At 26.2% G+C, this 20,333-nt stretch overlaps 1 non-coding gene across 1 annotated transcript; it reads right to left on the bottom strand.

Annotated features, from left to right (window-relative positions):
- Nucleotides 1-13,795: 13,795 nt before the first annotated feature.
- On the bottom strand, nt 13,796-13,867 carry TRNAK-UUU (transfer RNA lysine (anticodon UUU)). The gene has a single exon. It is a non-coding gene; the product is annotated as a tRNA-Lys (tRNA).
- Nucleotides 13,868-20,333: the final 6,466 nt, after the last annotated feature.

A 20,333-nucleotide genomic window follows, 5' to 3' on the forward strand; every position in this document is an offset into this window, starting at 1 on the left:
ATTTTTTTCGGTCACAAAATATTTGTAAAATTGGCCATAAATTAATGTTTTTCTTGTAGTGAAAAGAAAGTTGACAATTTGAGTAAATGAGTCTTTCTGTCTCGATTTAAGAATGTATATGAGCTTGTATTTATGGATCAATCTACTGAAGTATGTTTGTTGTCAACTCACAATCATAAATTTGTGAGATTGTTGTGTCAACTAATTTGATGAAGAGTCATTTGTCTCATAAGTATTGTATTGGAATTGATGTTGCATATCATATAACATATTTTCATACACAAAAATAGAGTTGAATAGTCATTCATTAGACATATAATGTTTATTTTAATATCAATATTTATGAGATTGTACCTTACAATTTTTACTTCGAGAACATACGATGTATGTCGAGATATTAATTCATATCAAGTTAACAAGTTACTATATGTAAGTCATTCGCTTAATTTATTATTAACTTATCGTTAATAACTTAATGTTTCTCATCTAAGATATTTGTTTGAATATGTTGTGTTTATATCAATTGCTCCGATGTAATACTTTTAGATGAGACGTAAATGAATATTGGGAATATATATTGAATATGAAATCTCTATTTGCAATAGAGTATATTGAGCCAACAAATTTAAGACTTGTTTTCAAATGAGTTTGTTGATTATCATTTAATGTGAATTAATGTTCCTAATATTAGGGAGAGAGAGTAAACGGCTGAAGATGATAATTGAAATATGTTATCTCATCTTGATCCTCATACAAACTAGTGTGAATCAGAAGTTCAAAAGATAACTCATTTGCAAAATTTGAAGAAAAATAATATTATCAATTGTTAATATATACTCCAACCATAACTGAAATGGCTCTTGGACATTATATCATTGTAAATGACTACCCATGAATGAAGCATGGTATATTTATTAGTTCTAAAGATGAAAATCCTAAAAAATGAAAGCAGTTAAAAAGAAAGATGACTCAAGCGATGATATGAAAATTCGAGAATATAAAGAATCAATTGAAGTGGAATTAAACTCACTTTGCAAAGCGAAATATTAAGCTAATTAGATATGATTGATTTTTTCGAGCAAAACCAAAATAAGAATGAGAATGATGAAATACATATTCACCTAAAGTGAATTCAATAACCTTTTCATACTTGATTAAAGTTAGTAGCCATGAAAGAGGTGTTACAACGTATTTGTATGGCTCACTTGATAGTTATAATTATACAAAAATATGTGAGATATATGCTTCAAACTATTGAAAATATGACTTAATTAAAATGAGTAAGTTTATTTATTTGCTCAAACAATCTAAAAACACATTTTGTAATATTCTTGTGTGAATATTTTCTAAATAAAGATATAGAAATGACATCATTTGAAATATATTTGCTTAAAGAAATAATTTGAGATGAATATGAAACAAATATAACAATTTGTTTGAGATTACAAAATAAGTATTTGAGGAATATTTTTGTAAAATATGAAGTTTATATAGCAAATGTTCTTAAATGGTAATATATGAACATATCAAATCAGTTACACACTCTCATTAATAGATATTGATAATTATTTGATGTGAAATATGATTTTTTGTTAATTCATTAGACATGTGTACTTCTTTGGAACATAGTCAAATATATATTTTGGTATCTTAGAGATGCAAATTCTTTGTTTAATCCTCGTAATGGTATAATCACAGACAAAGTACTTGTTTAAATGACTAGGAAGTACAACCATTTCATAGAGATTTAAGAAACAAACCAAAACAACACCCTCAACAAATAATGGTGAAATTTTAGCACTACATGAAGTAAGTCAAATAATGCGTTTTAGTTGAAGTATGTGATTCATCAAATACAAGAGATTTGTAGTTTTTCTTATAGAAAGAAGAATTGCAACAATTCTACGGAAATAACATTGCATGCATTTCTTTTTTGAAGATGAGAAAGAAAAAAATCATTTTACAAAGTCACTATGAATCAAAGATTTTTCAGTAAAAGATTAGTTTTCATCATCTTAGAGATTATTTTTAAATGATGGAGAGAAAGAAATAAATATATGTTCCATGTCTTTTTCCTTCACCAAAGTTTTGTCCCATTAAATTTTTTTCTAGTAATTTTTTTAATGAAACGATTATGTGATGTTGTATTTTTTTTCTTTCACTAGAATTTTTTCCTAGTAAGGTTTTATTGAGACACTTTCTCTTGGACATCCAAGTGGGAGTGTTATGAATATACTAGTTAGTCAATGTCCACTTCATTTGTCTTCTACATTCCTATAACTTTTATTTCATTAGTGAGTAAGTGGATTTATTAAGTGCTAGTGATATTTAATATTATAGTCATTCATTTACTCCTTAACATTAGTTAGTGATATTTATTTTTAGTGTTAATGTGATTATTCACATGCTTGTAACCTACAAATTCTATGTCCTATAAATTGGACTTAATTCCACTTTAAGGAATACACAATTGAAGAAAAACTGAAATAATATATTATTCTCTCTTTTTTTATCTTTCATTGTTATCTCTTTTTTTTCTATATTTTATTTTTCTTATTTTGATTAATTTTATAAAAAAAATTTTTTCTAGACCAACAAATTGTTGTTAGTGCTGCCTAATTTTACACAAGTGTATTGGATTGAGATTTTAAAATACTAATCTAGAGAAAACAAATCTTGAAGATTTTAAAAGACTTTGTAGTAATGTATAGACTTTAAAAGACTCTTTATAAGATTTTAAAAAATTATATACAATCAATACTTAATAACTAAGATTTTAATGGATTTATAACACAAAGATTTTCAAGATTTCCAAATATTATATTGATTTGTATTATTGAATGAAAAATATAATAAATAAATTATGATTTAGATATATAAAAATAAAATTGATATATTTTGTAAATCTTTAAATAATAAAATAGTTATAATTCCATGTAATTCCTAAGTAACATTTACCTACATATCTGTAGTTATAGTCATAAAGTATCATATTCGCGTTTTTGAGTTTGAACAATAAATTCATGATTACGGACGTCATCTAGTTAATGGACATTGAATATATTCACCATATATTCGAAAACTTTTATTTAACACCTAAGTTAAAGCATAATCTATCTCACAGACTTCATAAAATTTTATGGTAATTTGTGAACGTTCTAGCTGTGTTTTAATTTTTACAAAATTTAATAACTTTCTTTTTGATTTAGTAAAATAATTTACTTAATTTGATTTTATAATAGTTTATAAGTATGAAGCTTTATAATAATTTTATATATTTTAAATACATTAAAATTTTGATTGAAAACTCCAAAAAATTTCCTTCCAAATTAATATCTATTAAAATTCGTTGAAATCTTAATTGATAACAGCCCTAACTCTCCATTTTATTGTTTACGAAAAAAAAAAAACTTGTCTTTTGGAACTCCACATACGTATTCTTATACACTACCACACAAATTGTATATAAATTTTGCGGATTTCGTATACTAAAAGTACATACAGTACGAAAGGGGTAAAAAAGTCATTGCAGAGCATTGTCGTAATTGACCAAAAGAAAGTGAATTGAAGAGTTACGGATCCGTGCAGGTGAACGAACACATGAGGAAATTGTAGGCAGTAGGAAATCAGCAATTCAGCATACAAAACCTTTGCTGATTTAGTATATGACAAAACTAGAGGTCTCATTCAGTCATTTGGATCCTGTATAAATAGACTAATAATTATGAGTTGGATAGAAAGATAAATAGATTTTGATCAATAATAACTATTTTGGCTAATGTTTGAATTTTGATTTTTTTTATTTAATATTCTATTTAAAATGAATATTTATTGGTTATTTTAAATTATAAATAAAATATTGATTTCTTTTTTTATTAATGTATTATTATTTATTATATCTCAATCTATCTAATTGTATTATTTTGTCATAACAATTAATTATTTAGTACTTTCTTTTAAACGTATTCAGTTTGTTCTACAATGAATGATCTAATTTAATCAGAGTCGACTAATGGATTGTACATCCAGTCTAGTAGCATAGGGCCTTTAATTAGTGAGGGTTCGACTTTTTTTTTTAATATAACAAAGTGTAGGTAAAAAAAGAATTTGGATTAAATATTTTTTTATTTCTTATAAAATTATGACATTTTAAGTTTGGTCCTACAAAATATTATTCAATTTTAGCCTCTATTTTGATTGTGTATGAGCTTTTTTTAGGAACTAAAAATATCAATGTTTTACAAAAAAAAAACAAACAAAATAGGGATTAAATGTTAATAAAATAAATTTAAGAACTAAAAAGTTGAGAATTTTTTATAAGGACTAAAAATAAAAGTATTTGAATGACTAAAATTTATTTTATCCTTTTTAAAATTATTTAAATTGCACTTTCTTCATAGTATGGACCAATTTTTAATATTAGATCATTCATAGGTTGCAAAATGTTTAAAACAGATTTGATTTAAATATTTTAAATATAGAAATGGCTAAATAGCACATGTGATCCCTTAACTTAATTAAAGTTAACATTTTAGTCTTTTATCTTCTTTTTTTTCTTCCCGATTTGTTCATTTATTTTAATTTTAAGTGACAATTTGATCTTTTATGTTTTAAAATGTCAACAACGTTATCTTTTTTTTTAATAAAAATTTAAAAAATTCATCAAAATTTTCAAACAAAACCCATAAAATTAATTATATTCTTCAATATAATACAAATTTCATCAAATTTGTAACTCAAATCTTCAAATAAACTCATTTTTATTCTTTATTTGATGTTGTTAGAGATGAAAATATGAGTTTATTTAAAGATTTAAGTTATGAATTTGATGAAATTTATATTATATTGAGGATGATAATTAATTTTATAGGTTTTGTTTGAAATTTTTGATGAATTTTTGCACAAAAAAAAGGATAACATTGTTGACATTTTAAAACATAAAAGATCAAATTGTCACTTAAAATTAAAATAAAGGAACAAATTGAAAAAATAAAATAAAGAACTAAAACGTTAACTAAAATCAAGTTAAGGGACCGCATGTGCTATTTAGCCTTTAGAAAAATATCAAACAACTCTAATGATAAAATGAGATGAATGAATCTTATCCATTAATCAAATTTTAAATAGCTAAGATTAGAAGAAAAAAAAGTCGTGTGACTTTTTAGTTGTAATGTGACATTTAAATAACTTTAATCATGATCATTCATATATAATTATGATCAACATTTGATTTATCACCCTCTCATTTTAAAACTTCTCAATCTTGACTTTTATATATATATATATATTAAGTAATAAATAAATCAAATAAAAAGAATAATATTTTTATAAAACTACTCTTATTAAGTATTGGTTATATTTTACCGATATAAATGATTGAATATCATATTTTTGTACAAAAAAAAAAATTGATGTACTTTTAACTATTTTCATAAATGTAAAATGAAATATAATAAATTAAAAGAAATTTAAATAGTATTAGTTATAGAGTAAAATAAAATAAAAATTAATATTTCATTTTAAAAATAAAAGAATCATTCATTTCAGAAAAATATTTTTGTAAATAAATCTTTCATTGCAGGATAGAGATAATATATGTAACTTTTTTTAACTAAATAATATATATGTAACTTAAACAATACTATCTTCATCCCTAAATGCAAGCCCTCTTGAGAATTTTATTTCTCTCATTTTATAAGAATTTCTATGAATATTTAATTTTACAAATTACTTTTTTACTTACATACCTAATTAATTTATATTTTTTCTGCGATAACAATAAATACTATAATTATAATATTAATTAATTGCCTCTCTTAGGAATAAACTTATAAACATAAAGAGATTTCTATGATACATATTTTGGTACTATAAAATTAAATCATCAATAGTTAAATGACATATCATTTAAAAACGAGACTCACCATATGTTATATTTAACACCACCAATGTAACAATTATGAAATGATATTTTTTGTTATGATTTTAATTAAATTTTAATTTTAATTGTGCAAATAACTTATTTAATTATTTAGATCAAAATTGAATAAATAAATGTATCAAAACTTTTAATTTATTTAATTTTTTTATATCTTAGAAGATATGATAAATTTCACCATAATTAACTCACACAAATGTGGGATCCCGGGTTCGAACACGGAATAAGACGTTCAATCTAACAATACCGTCCAACCTACAATTTTAATAGATACTATTGTAATGTTCGTGTAAACAAATTAAAAAGATCCATTGATCAAAATATTCATAGTATCACTACACACTATTTTTTTTTTTTATAATACCATAAAACTTATCTAAAAATAATATCAATTCTTAATAAATTTAACATTACTACTTTCTTAATTCGGGATTTTGATATGAATATCCCTTTTTTTTTTTAATCTCAAAATGCCCTACTTTTAAATAAAAAATCCAAAATTGTCCTACTTTTTTGCCCAACTTACTCATCGCAACCTGGGGAGGCGACTTGGTGAAGGAGTTTTTTTTTTTCATTTTAACATATGGCCGCATCCTAGGGATACTAGTCAACTATAAGGCAATTTGTTAAAATGTGTCTATGAGTCTGTAACTTTTTCATTGGCATAGAGTGTAATATGAAGATCGACCAACAGGTTTCCAACTCAAGTAAATAATTTGGTTACAGGGTAGTCAATTTGTACAACAGTAATAGCCTCATCATCCATGCCACCAGGTTGATTCCATCAAGTCTCAATGTCTTCTAGATACCTTGAACCAAATGTAAAAATCTCTTGTACAAGACATCCTTGAACAAAATGTCGAACAACATGATCAACTACTAAATTATTGAAGGAATCAAATCACATATTTTATCTTTCAACATGATACATCCATCGATAATGAACAGAACCTCCAAGTTTAACCTCTTCAACAAAGTGAAAAACTAAGAGAAACATAATTGTGAAAAATGAGGTAGGAAATAGCATTTCCATGTCGATGTCAGCGAGGACGATTTGGTTTTGCAATTTTTCCAAAGCTTTAACTTAAAATATTTTACCACACAATTGTCTAAAGAATGAGCATAACTCAATCAATATTGTTGAAACCTCATCAAATAATTTTGTCTAAATGGCTAATGGTAGAAATGTTCCATCAATATATGACAATTATGAATCTTCCAAATTTCATTCACTTTAAGATTTTCCAAGTCAATACATCTAAAAATGTTGCTTGAATAACCATCAGTTACAATGATATTCTTCAAAGTTGTTAAAAATCTCTTTTTACCTTTATTAGTCAAAGTAAAGACTGTTGGATAAATTTTTTTTTTCATTTTCCTTGTACCAAAGATCAAGTCTTAAGCCCATAACTTGAAGGTCTCTTAAAGCATTAATATGGTCTTTACTCTTTGAACTATCATTTAGCAAAGTAAATAGGCTATTTTCACACACATGTTTCTCGATATGCATCATGTCAATATTATGACGCATATTATTATCCTTCAAATAAGTTCAAAAAATATGTTATTATTTTCCCATTGTTGAGTGTCCCCTTGTGTAGCTTTACTAAAGTCGTCCTTAATACCATTAACCTGTTCTAGAAATTGATGACCAAATAATGTTATCGGTGGACTACCCCTATCTTGTTGACCATTAAATCGGGCCTTGTTCAATCTAAATTGGTTTCCTCGATCAATGAAACAACAATGAACCATAAAACACCATTTTTCATTATGAGGAAGACAACAATATGTACAACCAAAGTTACATAATAGGCAAGAAATTCCAATGTATGTGTTCCACCTAGAAAGTGTACCCAATTTCATAAAGTCATTAATCGTCCACATCAAAGTTAAATGTAATGGGAACATCTCTTTCTTAAAAGAATTGTATATATCCACATCTTTGACTAGAAGATGTAAGTAGACATCAATATTATTGCTTGACATTTTTTAACTAGAATTATTATTGACATTATAAAATATTTATGCTTTTTGCACACCCATGGAGTAGTGTTGTGTGAGATGAAAATAAATGACCAAATACTATAATTTGTATTCATCATGCCAAATGGATTAAAACCATCACTAGCCAATGCAAGATACACTTTTCGTAGATCTGATGCAAACCAAGTTTGTGTCAAATCAAATTGTTTCCAAGCTTTTGAATCTCGAGGATGCCTTGTCATTCCATCATTATTAGTATCTATTGCATGCTATATCATATCCTCGATTATCTTTGATGAAAAAAATAATCTCTGCAATCAAGGTTTCAATGGAAAATAACGAAGAACTTATGCAAAAACTTTTTTCGATTATTTCCACCACCAGTTGTTGCCCTTGATTTCCATTTGGAAGTGTTACAAAAAATTTCAAGTCTCCTTCTTTTCATCTTTACCCCCCAATAAAGCATGCAATTTTTCGGAAATGCAAGTATCTTTACACATTTCAAACCAATTTTGTAATTGTTTTCTTGGCTTCATAGAGAAAACTTGGAATATTAGCTTATTCAAATGCATCTTTTAATAGCTCTAAAATCATTGTCATTGACTTATCACTCAATCCACACAAATACTTGGTACGATACACCTTTACCAAAAAATACTAAATTGAATATCTTGTACACCCTTCATAGAAGGGTTATTCTCCTTCTTTAGTTATGTCATACAACTCTTTAGCTTCATTCCTTTCGTGAGTTTCACTTTGCATTACATCTTCATCTCAGTCAATCTCTATAGTTGAAGCAATGTGTACTTCATTTCTTTGAACTCTATCAACTCCAAACACATCATTGATCATGTTCTGAATAGGATCTTCAACAACTATAGTGTCTTGAAATATATTTGGAATAGTACTAGATGATAAACTACTAGTTTCTCCTAATGACTCCCTATGGTGTAGCCAAATTGTGTATCCCTTTGGAAATGGTGACCATTTTAAGTGGCCAAACATTACACTCCTATTTTGCAGTTTTTTGAAACCACAAAGTTTACAAGGGAGTTTTATTTCGAAATTTTTATATTCATCTTTAAAGGAAAAATTAATAAATTCCACTTTCCCTTGCTCATATGCGACCAATGCTTGAGGTTTCATAATCCATGACTTTATCCATATGCTTCAAAATATAAAATAAAAGGGCATATTATTTCGTAATTTCTTCATTCATCTTTAAAGGAAAAATTAATAAATTCCACTTTCCCTTTCTCATTTGTGGTTGATGCTTGTGGCTTCAAAATTCATGACTTATCCCAAAGAACTTAGTCTCTACCTCAAAACCCCACGAGCTCTTACATGTAGATCTATGTGGGCCATTGAAAACAACGTCACTATATGGAAAGAAGTATGGTTTTGTGATAGTAGATGATTACACTAGGTGGACTTGGTTAAAAAATTTAAGAAATAAAGATGAATGCCACCAAGTGATCGCATTTTGCAAAGAAGTAATGAATGAAAAGGATCTTAAGATTGTAACAATTAGAAGTGATCATGGAGAAGAATTTGAAAACAAGTTCCTTGAAAGTTTTTGGGAGGAGAATGGAATCTCTCACAATTTATCATACACTAGATCACCACAACAAAATGGAATTATAGAAAGCAAGAATAGATCCCTTCAAGAAATGGTCAGATCCATGCTAAATGAGATGAACATTGCAAAACATTTTTAGACAGAGGCAATTAACATTACATGTTATATTCAAAATATAATCTTAATTAGGTCAATATTGAATAAAGAACCATATGAATTATGAAAGGGTAAAAAGCCTAACATCTGCTACTTTAAACAATTTGGTTGTACTTGTTATATGTTAAACACTAAAAAAAACCTTGTCAAGTTTGATTCCAAATCACAAAAATGCATCTTCATTGGATACTTTGAAAGATCTAAAGCTTATACAGTGTTTAATAGGGAAACTCAGATTGTGGAAGAATCAATATATGTTAAATTTGATGACAAATAGCTTGACCTTAAAAAGTCAAAGCAAGTTGATGATACTACGTGTTTATTGGAACCAGAAGAAGAAAATACAGACAAACTAGAAGAACCTGAAAAAACTAGAGAATACAAGTAAATCAGAAAAAAGATGACAAATCATCATAGGATGAATCTGACCAAGTCAACAACAGTCAAAAGAGAGTTCTGGATGGAAGTACAGGTCATCCCATCTTGAAACTCTAATAATTGGAAATGCAAATGATCCTTTGAAGACCAAATCATCACTGAAAGACACAACTTTGTTTGGTATACTATCATCAATTGAACCTACCTATGTTGATGAAACACTGGAAGTTAATGGCTGAATACTTACAATGCAAGTAGAGTTAAATGAATTTAAAAAGAATAATATTTGAGATCTTGTACCTAGACCAAAGAAAAACATTATTGGAACCATGTGGATTTTCAAAAATAAGCTAAATGAAAAAGGAGAAGTGGTCAGAATCAAGGCAAGACTTGTTGCACAAGGCTACAATCAACAAGAACACTCTAGTGGCCAGGTTATAAGCTATTTGTAGCCTACTCTCTTTTGTTGCATATAAAAATATTACATTATCTCAAATAGATATTAAAAGTGCATTTCTAAATGGGTATATAAGTGAAGAAGTCTATGTTAAGCCACCCCAAGGTTTTAAAAGTTATAAATTTCCAAACCTTGTATTTAAACTTAGGAAATCACTGTATGATCTAAAACCAACACCTAGGGCATGGTATGATAGATTAGTAACTTCTTCCTTAAAAATAATTTTGAAAGAGGAAAAGTAGACAACTCCTTGTTTAGAAAAATCAATAGGATATGACATTCTTATCATTTATATTTATAATGATGACATTATTTTTTGCTCTATTAATGACAATCTTTATCAAAAAGGCATATATATTAATCAAATCTACAGAAGCGCTTATCAAGAAGTTTAAAATGAATGATTGTAAACCTATGGCTACACCAATGCACCTTACCTGTTCAATTGAAAAGGATGAATAAGGCCAGAAGGTTGACTAGAAAACATATAGAAGAATGATGGGATCACTACTTTAGCTTACTACCTCCAGACTTGATATTATGTTTAGTGCGTGTGCAAAATTTCAGACTGGTCTAATGGAATCTCATTTAACTACTGTTAAAATGATCCTAAGATACTTAAAAAGTACCACCAATCCTAGCTTGCTCTACAAGACATCTACTAAGTACAAATTAGGTGGCTATTGTGATGTTGATTATACTGGAGAAATGGTAAGTAACAAGAATCAAATTTAGACAATCGAACTACATATAGAATTATAGTTTACAATTGTTTGAAACTGATTCATACGATATAATGGATTAACCAAGTCTCTGAATTTATCTTTTACATAAACTTTGAATACATCTAGCCATACTACATTGTGACTAATAATTAAAAACTAAATTACTCCTCCAACATCAAGTTGCTTCATAATTACCCCTAACTACTCAATTTTAAAATGAATGGGGTGAGAAACAAATCCGAGTGAGTTCAAAAAATAAGAGGAAGGACAGTAAAAATATCCATCTCAAAGAGGCTTATAAAACACGAAATGATATGCTCTTTATGCAATAAAACACTTTCATAAAACTGTGTCATTGACACCTGGTTCTGATTTATAAATCATTGAAATACATGAAAAACTTTTCCTTAGAGTATGGCAAAGTTGTCCAATTGTTTTAATGTGGGTCACCAAAAAAATTTGGACCTGAATGGTAAAGCTAGCTTGGTCACAACCCCAATCAGGTCATGATTGTTCTTCCTTTACCTATTATTTTATGCCAGAAACAACTCCATCAAATGTCTCATCATGACTTGAGCCATGAATTTATATGAATGAGATGCATTATGAGATGTTATGCCATGCATACATTATGTTCCTAATAGCTTAAGGAAACCCAATTTAACTCATATAAAATAAATTTTAAGTCCTTGATTTAGAGGCAAAAACTATACCAAAGGCAACATGTTGAAGATGTTTTACCATAGACAAAATCTCATATTTGCATACATATCAGAGGCAGCAGCAGTAACGAGCATAATTTGTGTTCGACAAGCATACTAACTTTGAAACAAGGTATGAGCATCTAATTAAATTGTCTTAACACATAAATTCATTTTAAAATAACATACAATAAGAGTTTACAACATGCATGCCATCAAATATCATTTAAATGCAATTTTTGAAAATTCCCTATATCCTTATTCATTCATTTTTCTCACTCATTCCCACAAATTTCTTCCATTCCCCTTTTTCCCAAACAACTTCAGAATTTGTAATAAAATTAAATCACCACTCTCACTTGATATCAAAAGCTTTAATATAAAGAACTCAATGTTTGTGCTAAGGGAGAAGATGAGATTCTGATTAAATTGACTTTTAAGCTCCCATTTTTGTTGGATTGCAGTTTTGGCCCAAGTTCTTCAATTTTGGGTCGTTCTCCCCTACTTCATTAATCGAGTCTGATTTCTAAGAGTGTAGGGACATATTTGGACATGCAAGGTTTAGAGAACTTTAAAAAGCTTTTGTGTTTGAAGGATTTGGAAAAGCAAGGAAAATTAGGGTTTAGAGATTAGAATGAACAGTGATAATGGGGGGTTTTGCTCATAGGAAGAAGCATAGAAACTATTTTTGAGAAAAGTAAAATAAAATTAGAGATTTTTTGTTTTGTTTCGTAATGATATGTAGGGAAGTATGGTGGAAATTCCCTATTCGCCCTTCATTTATCCAAATATTAATTACATATTTTATTTTTAAATTAATAGTTTCCCTAATTAAATTCTAGATTTAACAAAATGGATAGGCTGCTACAGGGTTAACTACCAAAAAAAATATTCAGTAGGTTATGACATTGGTTCTTACAAACTTAGTTCTACAATTGGTTCTTAGAGCACTATTTGAGGTACGTAGTGTAGTTTTTGCTTCTTTTCTTTTTCCTGTTTTTTTTTTTCTTTCTAGGTTTGAACATTGCCCCCGGATTTTTATTTATTTCTTTTATATTAATTTACTTTAAGCTTTACGAAAAATTATATCGAACACTTCCTTTTTACTTAACCACTTTTTCTACTATAAACATAGTATATCGGTTAGTTTTCAACTTGCAAAGTACAAATAACATCTATATCTCATTATTGTCTCATTTTCATTAGTTTTCATTTGGTCCCTTTCTTCAACCCAAGAGGGGTAATTGATGGCTAATTTTTTTTATCTGGAATCATTCCTTAAATTATTTGATCTAATACATATTTAATCAATGTCTTTGACGTCTTCAACATTATAGCATGACATGAGTATTCAATGCACTTCAAATATGACATATTTGTAGATTGTTACATGTGTAGGCATTTTGCTTTTTTATATTTTTGACTTGAATATTGTGAGTTTGTTCGCAGATATATCATTTTCTATTTTAGCAACTTTGAATTGTATTGTTCATGATCGATTGATGTAATTCTACCGATTTAAATAAATACATACTATTTTTTGTAAAATAAAAACCAACTAAGTTTATTTTTTTCAACTATGTTTATTATATATATCAATGCAAAAGTTCAGTCCATAGGATTGGTTTTACTTCATACTTTGTTTGCCCTTATTTTCATGATTTGAAAAATTAGTGGGCATACTTTATTAAAATATATGTTTAAATGAATCTTCTAAAATTAAACGTGGTTATAGAAAAATTATTTAATAATAATAAAATACATATTTAAAGATATTTGAAGCAAGTAATTCTGAAAAATCTCAACAACAAAAAACTCCTTTAAAAATTAATTATTAAAGATAAAATTGAATTTAATTAAAAAAATTATCAAATTCGCCGTCTGTGGGGATCGAACCCACGACCACGTGGTTAAAAGCCACGCGCTCTACCACTGAGCTAAGACGGCTTTGTTTCAATTATTTAATTTATATTAATTTGAGGTTCTTCTATTTGAAACACTTTGAAGTCAAATTATTATTAATTTTTTATAAGTCCGATGTGATAAATATGATAAATAATACAAAGGTCTCTCATCACGTTTTAATTTGAGATTGCGTTTATGAATTAAATTAATGTATAAGGTCTCCGGCACTTCTCAATAGACTAATTTATTTATGTTTTTCAAATTTAAGACCCTTGCTTCTAATTCACTGTCTTTCTTTCTTTGTTTATATATGGATTATCCACTTCCATCACAATATTATTATTATCTCTGTTCCAAAATAATTGATCAATTTATTCATTTCGTCCATATTATAAAAATTGTTTAAATGAATGAAATAAAATATTACTTTTATTAAATTATTATTATTATTAAATATTAATATAAATCAATGTCATAATTGTATAGTAAAAATTAGTGTATTGTAAATTATGTAAATAGTAATTAAATTGTATAATTGAAAAGAAAAAAGAAAGTGTATTAAAAATTAAAAAAAGTATTTTGAGATTTCTTTGATGCAAATGAGTCAATTATTTGAAGTTGAATGGAGTAATATATCCAACATGTTTTGATTTAGTCCTTGTGGATTCTAACATGATTGATTCTAAAAAATTTCAAAACCAAAAGGAGTTATCAACAAGTTCAATTAATTGGTCCATTTGGTATTGATGCCCAATTAAGAATGTATCTTTTCTAAATTATACCAATTATTTAAACCTTTTAGATTATAATTAAGTTCGGAGAGTGTATTTTATAATTCCTTTGATTACACATTTCTCGTTAATTGAAAATTAGAACGATACGTATATTAAAATACAATATAAAAAGGGCGTGTGCAATTCTTTAAAATATAAAAAGGGCGTGTGCAATTCTTTGAAAAATAAAAATGGCTAGTGTATAATTAAATATATTAGAAAATATGAGTTATTTAACATCTCTCCTCCTCAGTAAAGGGGAATATAATTTGTTACTTTTTAACGGTCAACTATAATAATCATGAAATATAAAAATTATTTTTGTCAACGAGTTAGGCTTATTTCATGTGGTTGTAATTGAATAACTGTTTTGTGTTCCTTATTATAATATCTTCCAACAAAAGTATAGACATATTAAAAAAAGTGGTTTTTTTAATAAATTTGTTCAAAAATGTGTTATTTGTATATATTTATCCATATAATTATTGATACCATAAGAGAGAGAAAACTTATGTTTTTAAATAGTAAATTAAATAAGACCATTTTTGTGAAGAATCATTAATGTAGTGAAATTTTGAAATGGTTCTCATACTAAGGGACAAAGCAAAAGTAAAATAAACTCTTATAATTAAGGACAAACAAAGATAAACTATAACGTCAATGTAATTGTAAGTTTCTTTACGATAAGCTTAGTATTTTGATATATATGTCAAAATTAGGTTTATTTAATTATATGAGTTGATGATTTTATAAGCATTTGTCTAATTCTCAATATTCATAAATGCACTTGATCAAAAAAATATAAAATGAAAATAATATTTTATCATGCATAATATTTATTGTATAATAGGAACATGATGGCACACTTTGAAATGCATTACATATCTTTCTTAAGTGGTTTTAACTTTGCAAATCAACTCACATATTTGTAAATCAATTTACAGAGGTTCCAAACTCATTCCTAATATTTTAGACCTTGTGAATCAACTTACACTACTTTAGAATGAAATTTTGGACTTTTAAGAAACTTGTGAATTGATTCACAATCATGAAAATCGATTCACACAACATGCATAAACAATTTTTGACATTTATAAGACACTTATTTGAGTTATGATGCATTATACTTTGACCAACTAACTCATGTCTCTTTATATATTGATATGAACATTCATTTCAAAAGAACACTTTCACCTATTCGTCATCTTTCATGCATTCAAAATCATAATCTAGATTAAACATTTTTGTGTGTGTGGTTCAATCTTGTTAGTGAGTGAACCATTGAGTGAGAAACATCAAGAGTGCGATATCTCTTATTGGAGTTATTGTTACATACGTGAGCGATCGAGGGATATCGGTTGACAACATGTTGAAGGTCTAAAGTATGATTTTCTTCAAGGTCTAGAGGGTGATTTATTGTAGCTTGTTATCTTGCAAGATTAGAGGGGTTTTCTTCTTATTGAAGATAGTGGTTCATAATTTATCTTGAAGGATTTTTCTATAATTCTAGTTCTTAGCCTTTAAAGAAGAAGGGGTTGGTGTACAAGTCTGGTAACAATTTTTTATGGATCTTGTAAATGTTCTATCATAATAAAGGAAGAAACTCTCATTCTTTTGAATGAGATCTGGATGTACTTAATAAGCGAGGACGAGGTAGATGAACCAATACAAAAATCTTAGTGTGATTTTCCCATTCTCTTAACTCTTTACAATTCGTGTGTTTATGTTCATTTTAATTTGTGTTTTTTGGTGATTGGTAGCGGAAAATTAGTTTTTCTAGTTTTTGAATGATATAAAGATTAGTGATATTGAAAATTCTATTTTTAGACACATTCATGATTTGAATTGTTGAATTAGAACACTATTTTGAAATTACATCAACAATTGTAAATTATGTTCAATATATGAATTTTCCATTTACTTTGATTCTCTATCATTTGTGCAATCAATTAACCAATTCTAGTTTACTTCAATTTGACTCAATCATTTTAACTTTACTAGGTTCAATCAAAGTGTCTTTCTTGTGTAAAATTTCCTTTTCAATTTGGAACAATTAATTGCAATACCAAAGATTTTTAAAGTGAAGTTTCAATACGAATTAACTCTATTCCATCACATATTTTCATAAATATTTGTCTCATGATAAAAAGTCACTGAAAAATTAAGACAAATTTCAACTCCCCTTCTAGAGTCCTTAGGTCATCTTGCCTAACAAGTTACATTAAGAGTCCAATATCTTAGTATTACAAGTCTAAGGACTTAAAAGTTATTAAAATGACTTCTAATGTGATTCTATAACCTAAAGAAGTATATAATAGAGCATCCATTTTTAAAAGTGATGACTATTTGTATTGGGAAAAACACGTAAAAATCTTTATCATTTCTTCTGATTTGGATGTTTGTAATGTGGTAGACAAATATGTTTTGTTCAGACAATAATCTGTGACAATGTTGCAATTGATAAACTTGAAATGAAATGAATTGGATAGATTTAGACAAGAAAAATTACAATACAATTGAAAAACAAAAATGAATATTATAAAGTTTCACATTATAAAATTGCTCAAGAAATGCAGAATACAATAGAAGCCACACATGAGGTAATAAGTGAAGTTAAAGGTACTAGAATTAATACACTTACACATGAGAATGAAATGTTTCACATCCAAGGGAAAACCATTATCAATTTGCAAGAATAGTTCTCATTCATTGTGAACATGGAAAGAAATTTTCAAATCAAGATTTAACAAATAAAATTTTGATATGTTAATTCAATAAATAGGTTATACAAAATGGTGAGTTAGTTTCAAAATTTAATAAAAATAGAAGTTACAAAAAAAGTTAGTTTATCTAGTACCTATTTTTTATTTATTTAAAAAACAAAACTATTTTTGTAAAGAGAGTTAAGATATTGTGACACTGTAAAATAACTTTACGTTACCATGTAATCTTAATCATTCAATCCACCATATCATATTGTATAGTTTTTTAAATCAACATTAGTTATTTAACTATCTTATGTCATGATGAGTTATCATTGGATGATAGTGTAAAATTGTTTTACATTATCAATGCACTATTATTATTATTATTATTATTATTATTATTATTATTATTATTATTATTATTATTTATAAATATGATTGTTTTTTAAAAGAGAAAATACACCGTACATTGTTAGTGTAAACCAATTTTACACTGACAATTAATTGAAACGGTTGATTTTACTATCTGACTATATAATTGTAACCATTATCACAAAATAATTGCATAATCAACAATGTATGATTACCTGTCATTGTAAACAATTTTACACTAATAGTGTATGTCCATTAACCCCTTTTCAAAAACAGTAAATAATTTTTCAATGAAACTAGCAAGAAACCTTTGCTATATATGTCTTGTTTAGACTAAAAAAAATCATTTTATTTATATATATATCACTTGCAAATGTTTGTTTAGTATTTTTTATGTATGATTTATAAATAATCATAATAACAAATATTTATCACGTGGTTTTTTATATATCACTGACATATTTTTATCTCGTGATTTTGTATATTTATCACTAATAAATATTTATTATATATTTTTAAAGCATCAATTATAAATATCTATTTCGCATTATGTTAATATTCTCATATTTTTTATAACAATGATAACAAATAAATGAAAAATGTAAGATTTTTATAAGGACAAAAAACAAATTTTTTATAGGAATAAATAACTTATGTAATTTTTAATTAATGACAAATATTTATCTCATTTTTTTATATATTAGTGGAAAATATTTGTCTATTTGTTTTTTTAATATTTATAGGTGATAAATATTTATCTAGTGTATATCTTTACGTATCAAAAATATATTTATTCCGTGATTTTGTGTATGTGTGTGTATATATTTGTTTGGTATTTTTTATGCATAATTTATAAATATTCATCAATGACAGATATTTGTCACATGATTTTTTATATATCAATGACAAATATTTATTTGTGATTTTTTATATTTATCACTAATAAATATTTGTCTTATGTTTTTTAATCATCAATTATAAATATCTATCCCGTATTATTTTAATATTTGTTTCATATTTTTCTATCAATAATAAATAAGAAATTAAAAAAAAAAAATTATAAGGACTAAAATTGAAATTTTCAAATTTTTTTGGTGGTAAATAATTTATGTAATCTTTAATTAAATTAAATAGAGCTTAATATTTAATATTTTTCATGTTGTAATAGTATTTATTCCTTACTCAAGAAGATAAATGGAGTTTTCATTTTTATAAATAAAATACTTGTTCCTTTGTACAAAACAAATACCGTTAATGTTTCTTGTGATTCCATAAAATAGAATACTTTTTGAAATAAAATATTTTTTGTTTCTTTTTAAAAATAAAATGCAATAGAATACTTTTGAAAATAAAATATATATTTTTAATTAATAAAGTTTTTTTTGAGTTTATTAGAGGATAATTAATTATATAAATGGAAGTTACATAATTATTGCACAAATATATATTTTTGTGGATGTTTGCTTTTTTTTTTTTTTTTTAAATTGATAATAGATAAACTAGAACTAACTACCGAAAATGATTGAATTAAAAAAAAAAATTGGCAAGAATTAATGAAGGAATCTAAAATAAAAAATAGGACGGACAATGTCAAAAAAGTTGTTTTGTCTTCATGAACACTTTTTCATTCAAACCTTTAAAAATGTGTTTGGTGACTTGTAATCCTCTACTTAAAAGAAGTGATTTTTTATATGAACCAACTCTTTAAAGTTTGGTGTCCTTTTCCCCTGTTCAAAATGTCTAGAAGGATTTTATATTTGTGAACAAGCAACATGCATCCAAAGTTTTCTTCAACATATAAGAGTACATATACAAAAGTCGATTAATTTGAAGGCCTACAAATTGACTCAAAAGCTGGGCACTCAATCCCACAAACGTATCATACATTAGTGAAGGATTGAAAGTGAAATATTATAAGAAATAATCTATTTTTCCTTTTATGTATAATAATGATAAAATAATAATTTACCTTTTTTGATGAAATTAAATAATTACCTTGTTTTGACCTAACAAGAAAATAATTTAATTTCCATTCACTAATAGTGTCAAAAAATTTAATGATAAATTGACTTAGTGAATAGAATAACTTTATAAATAGTTATGACAAGTTAGATATTATTAACGATCTAACTGATTAATTACAAATATAATAAATTATTATATTAACAGTATATTTAAATTAAATTAATAAAAAAATAAAACATTCATTTTTTTTTAATTTTACAAACGTTCATGCACTTAAACACTTGAAATTACTTTTAAGTGTTATAATAAAAAAATTATGTTGTATCAAAAAAGAAGAAATTACGTTTATGGATGAATCAATTTTAATGTTATTTTTTTTAATAAGAATGAAAATGTGATTAAAACTAAAGATACATAACTATATATTAAATTCTAATAAAAAAAATATATTAATGGTGTAAAAAGGTTTACATATGTTTAACTTGATTTATATTTGGATTAATTTCAATAATAATTTGTGTTCGAGATTCGAGTGAGTGGTCATAGTTCAATCTTGTGTAAGAAGAAAATTCAATTGAGAGAAAAATCTTATATTGTGTGTCCAACAAATTTTTTCGGACACAAATAATATATAAGCTTTATTCAAATGCTAAAATAAGAATAATACATATTTGCAATGAAACCTAATAATCG

This window comes from Cicer arietinum, chromosome 5 (assembly GCF_000331145.2).
Source record: "Cicer arietinum cultivar CDC Frontier isolate Library 1 chromosome 5, Cicar.CDCFrontier_v2.0, whole genome shotgun sequence".
Lineage (NCBI taxonomy): Eukaryota > Viridiplantae > Streptophyta > Magnoliopsida > Fabales > Fabaceae > Cicer > Cicer arietinum.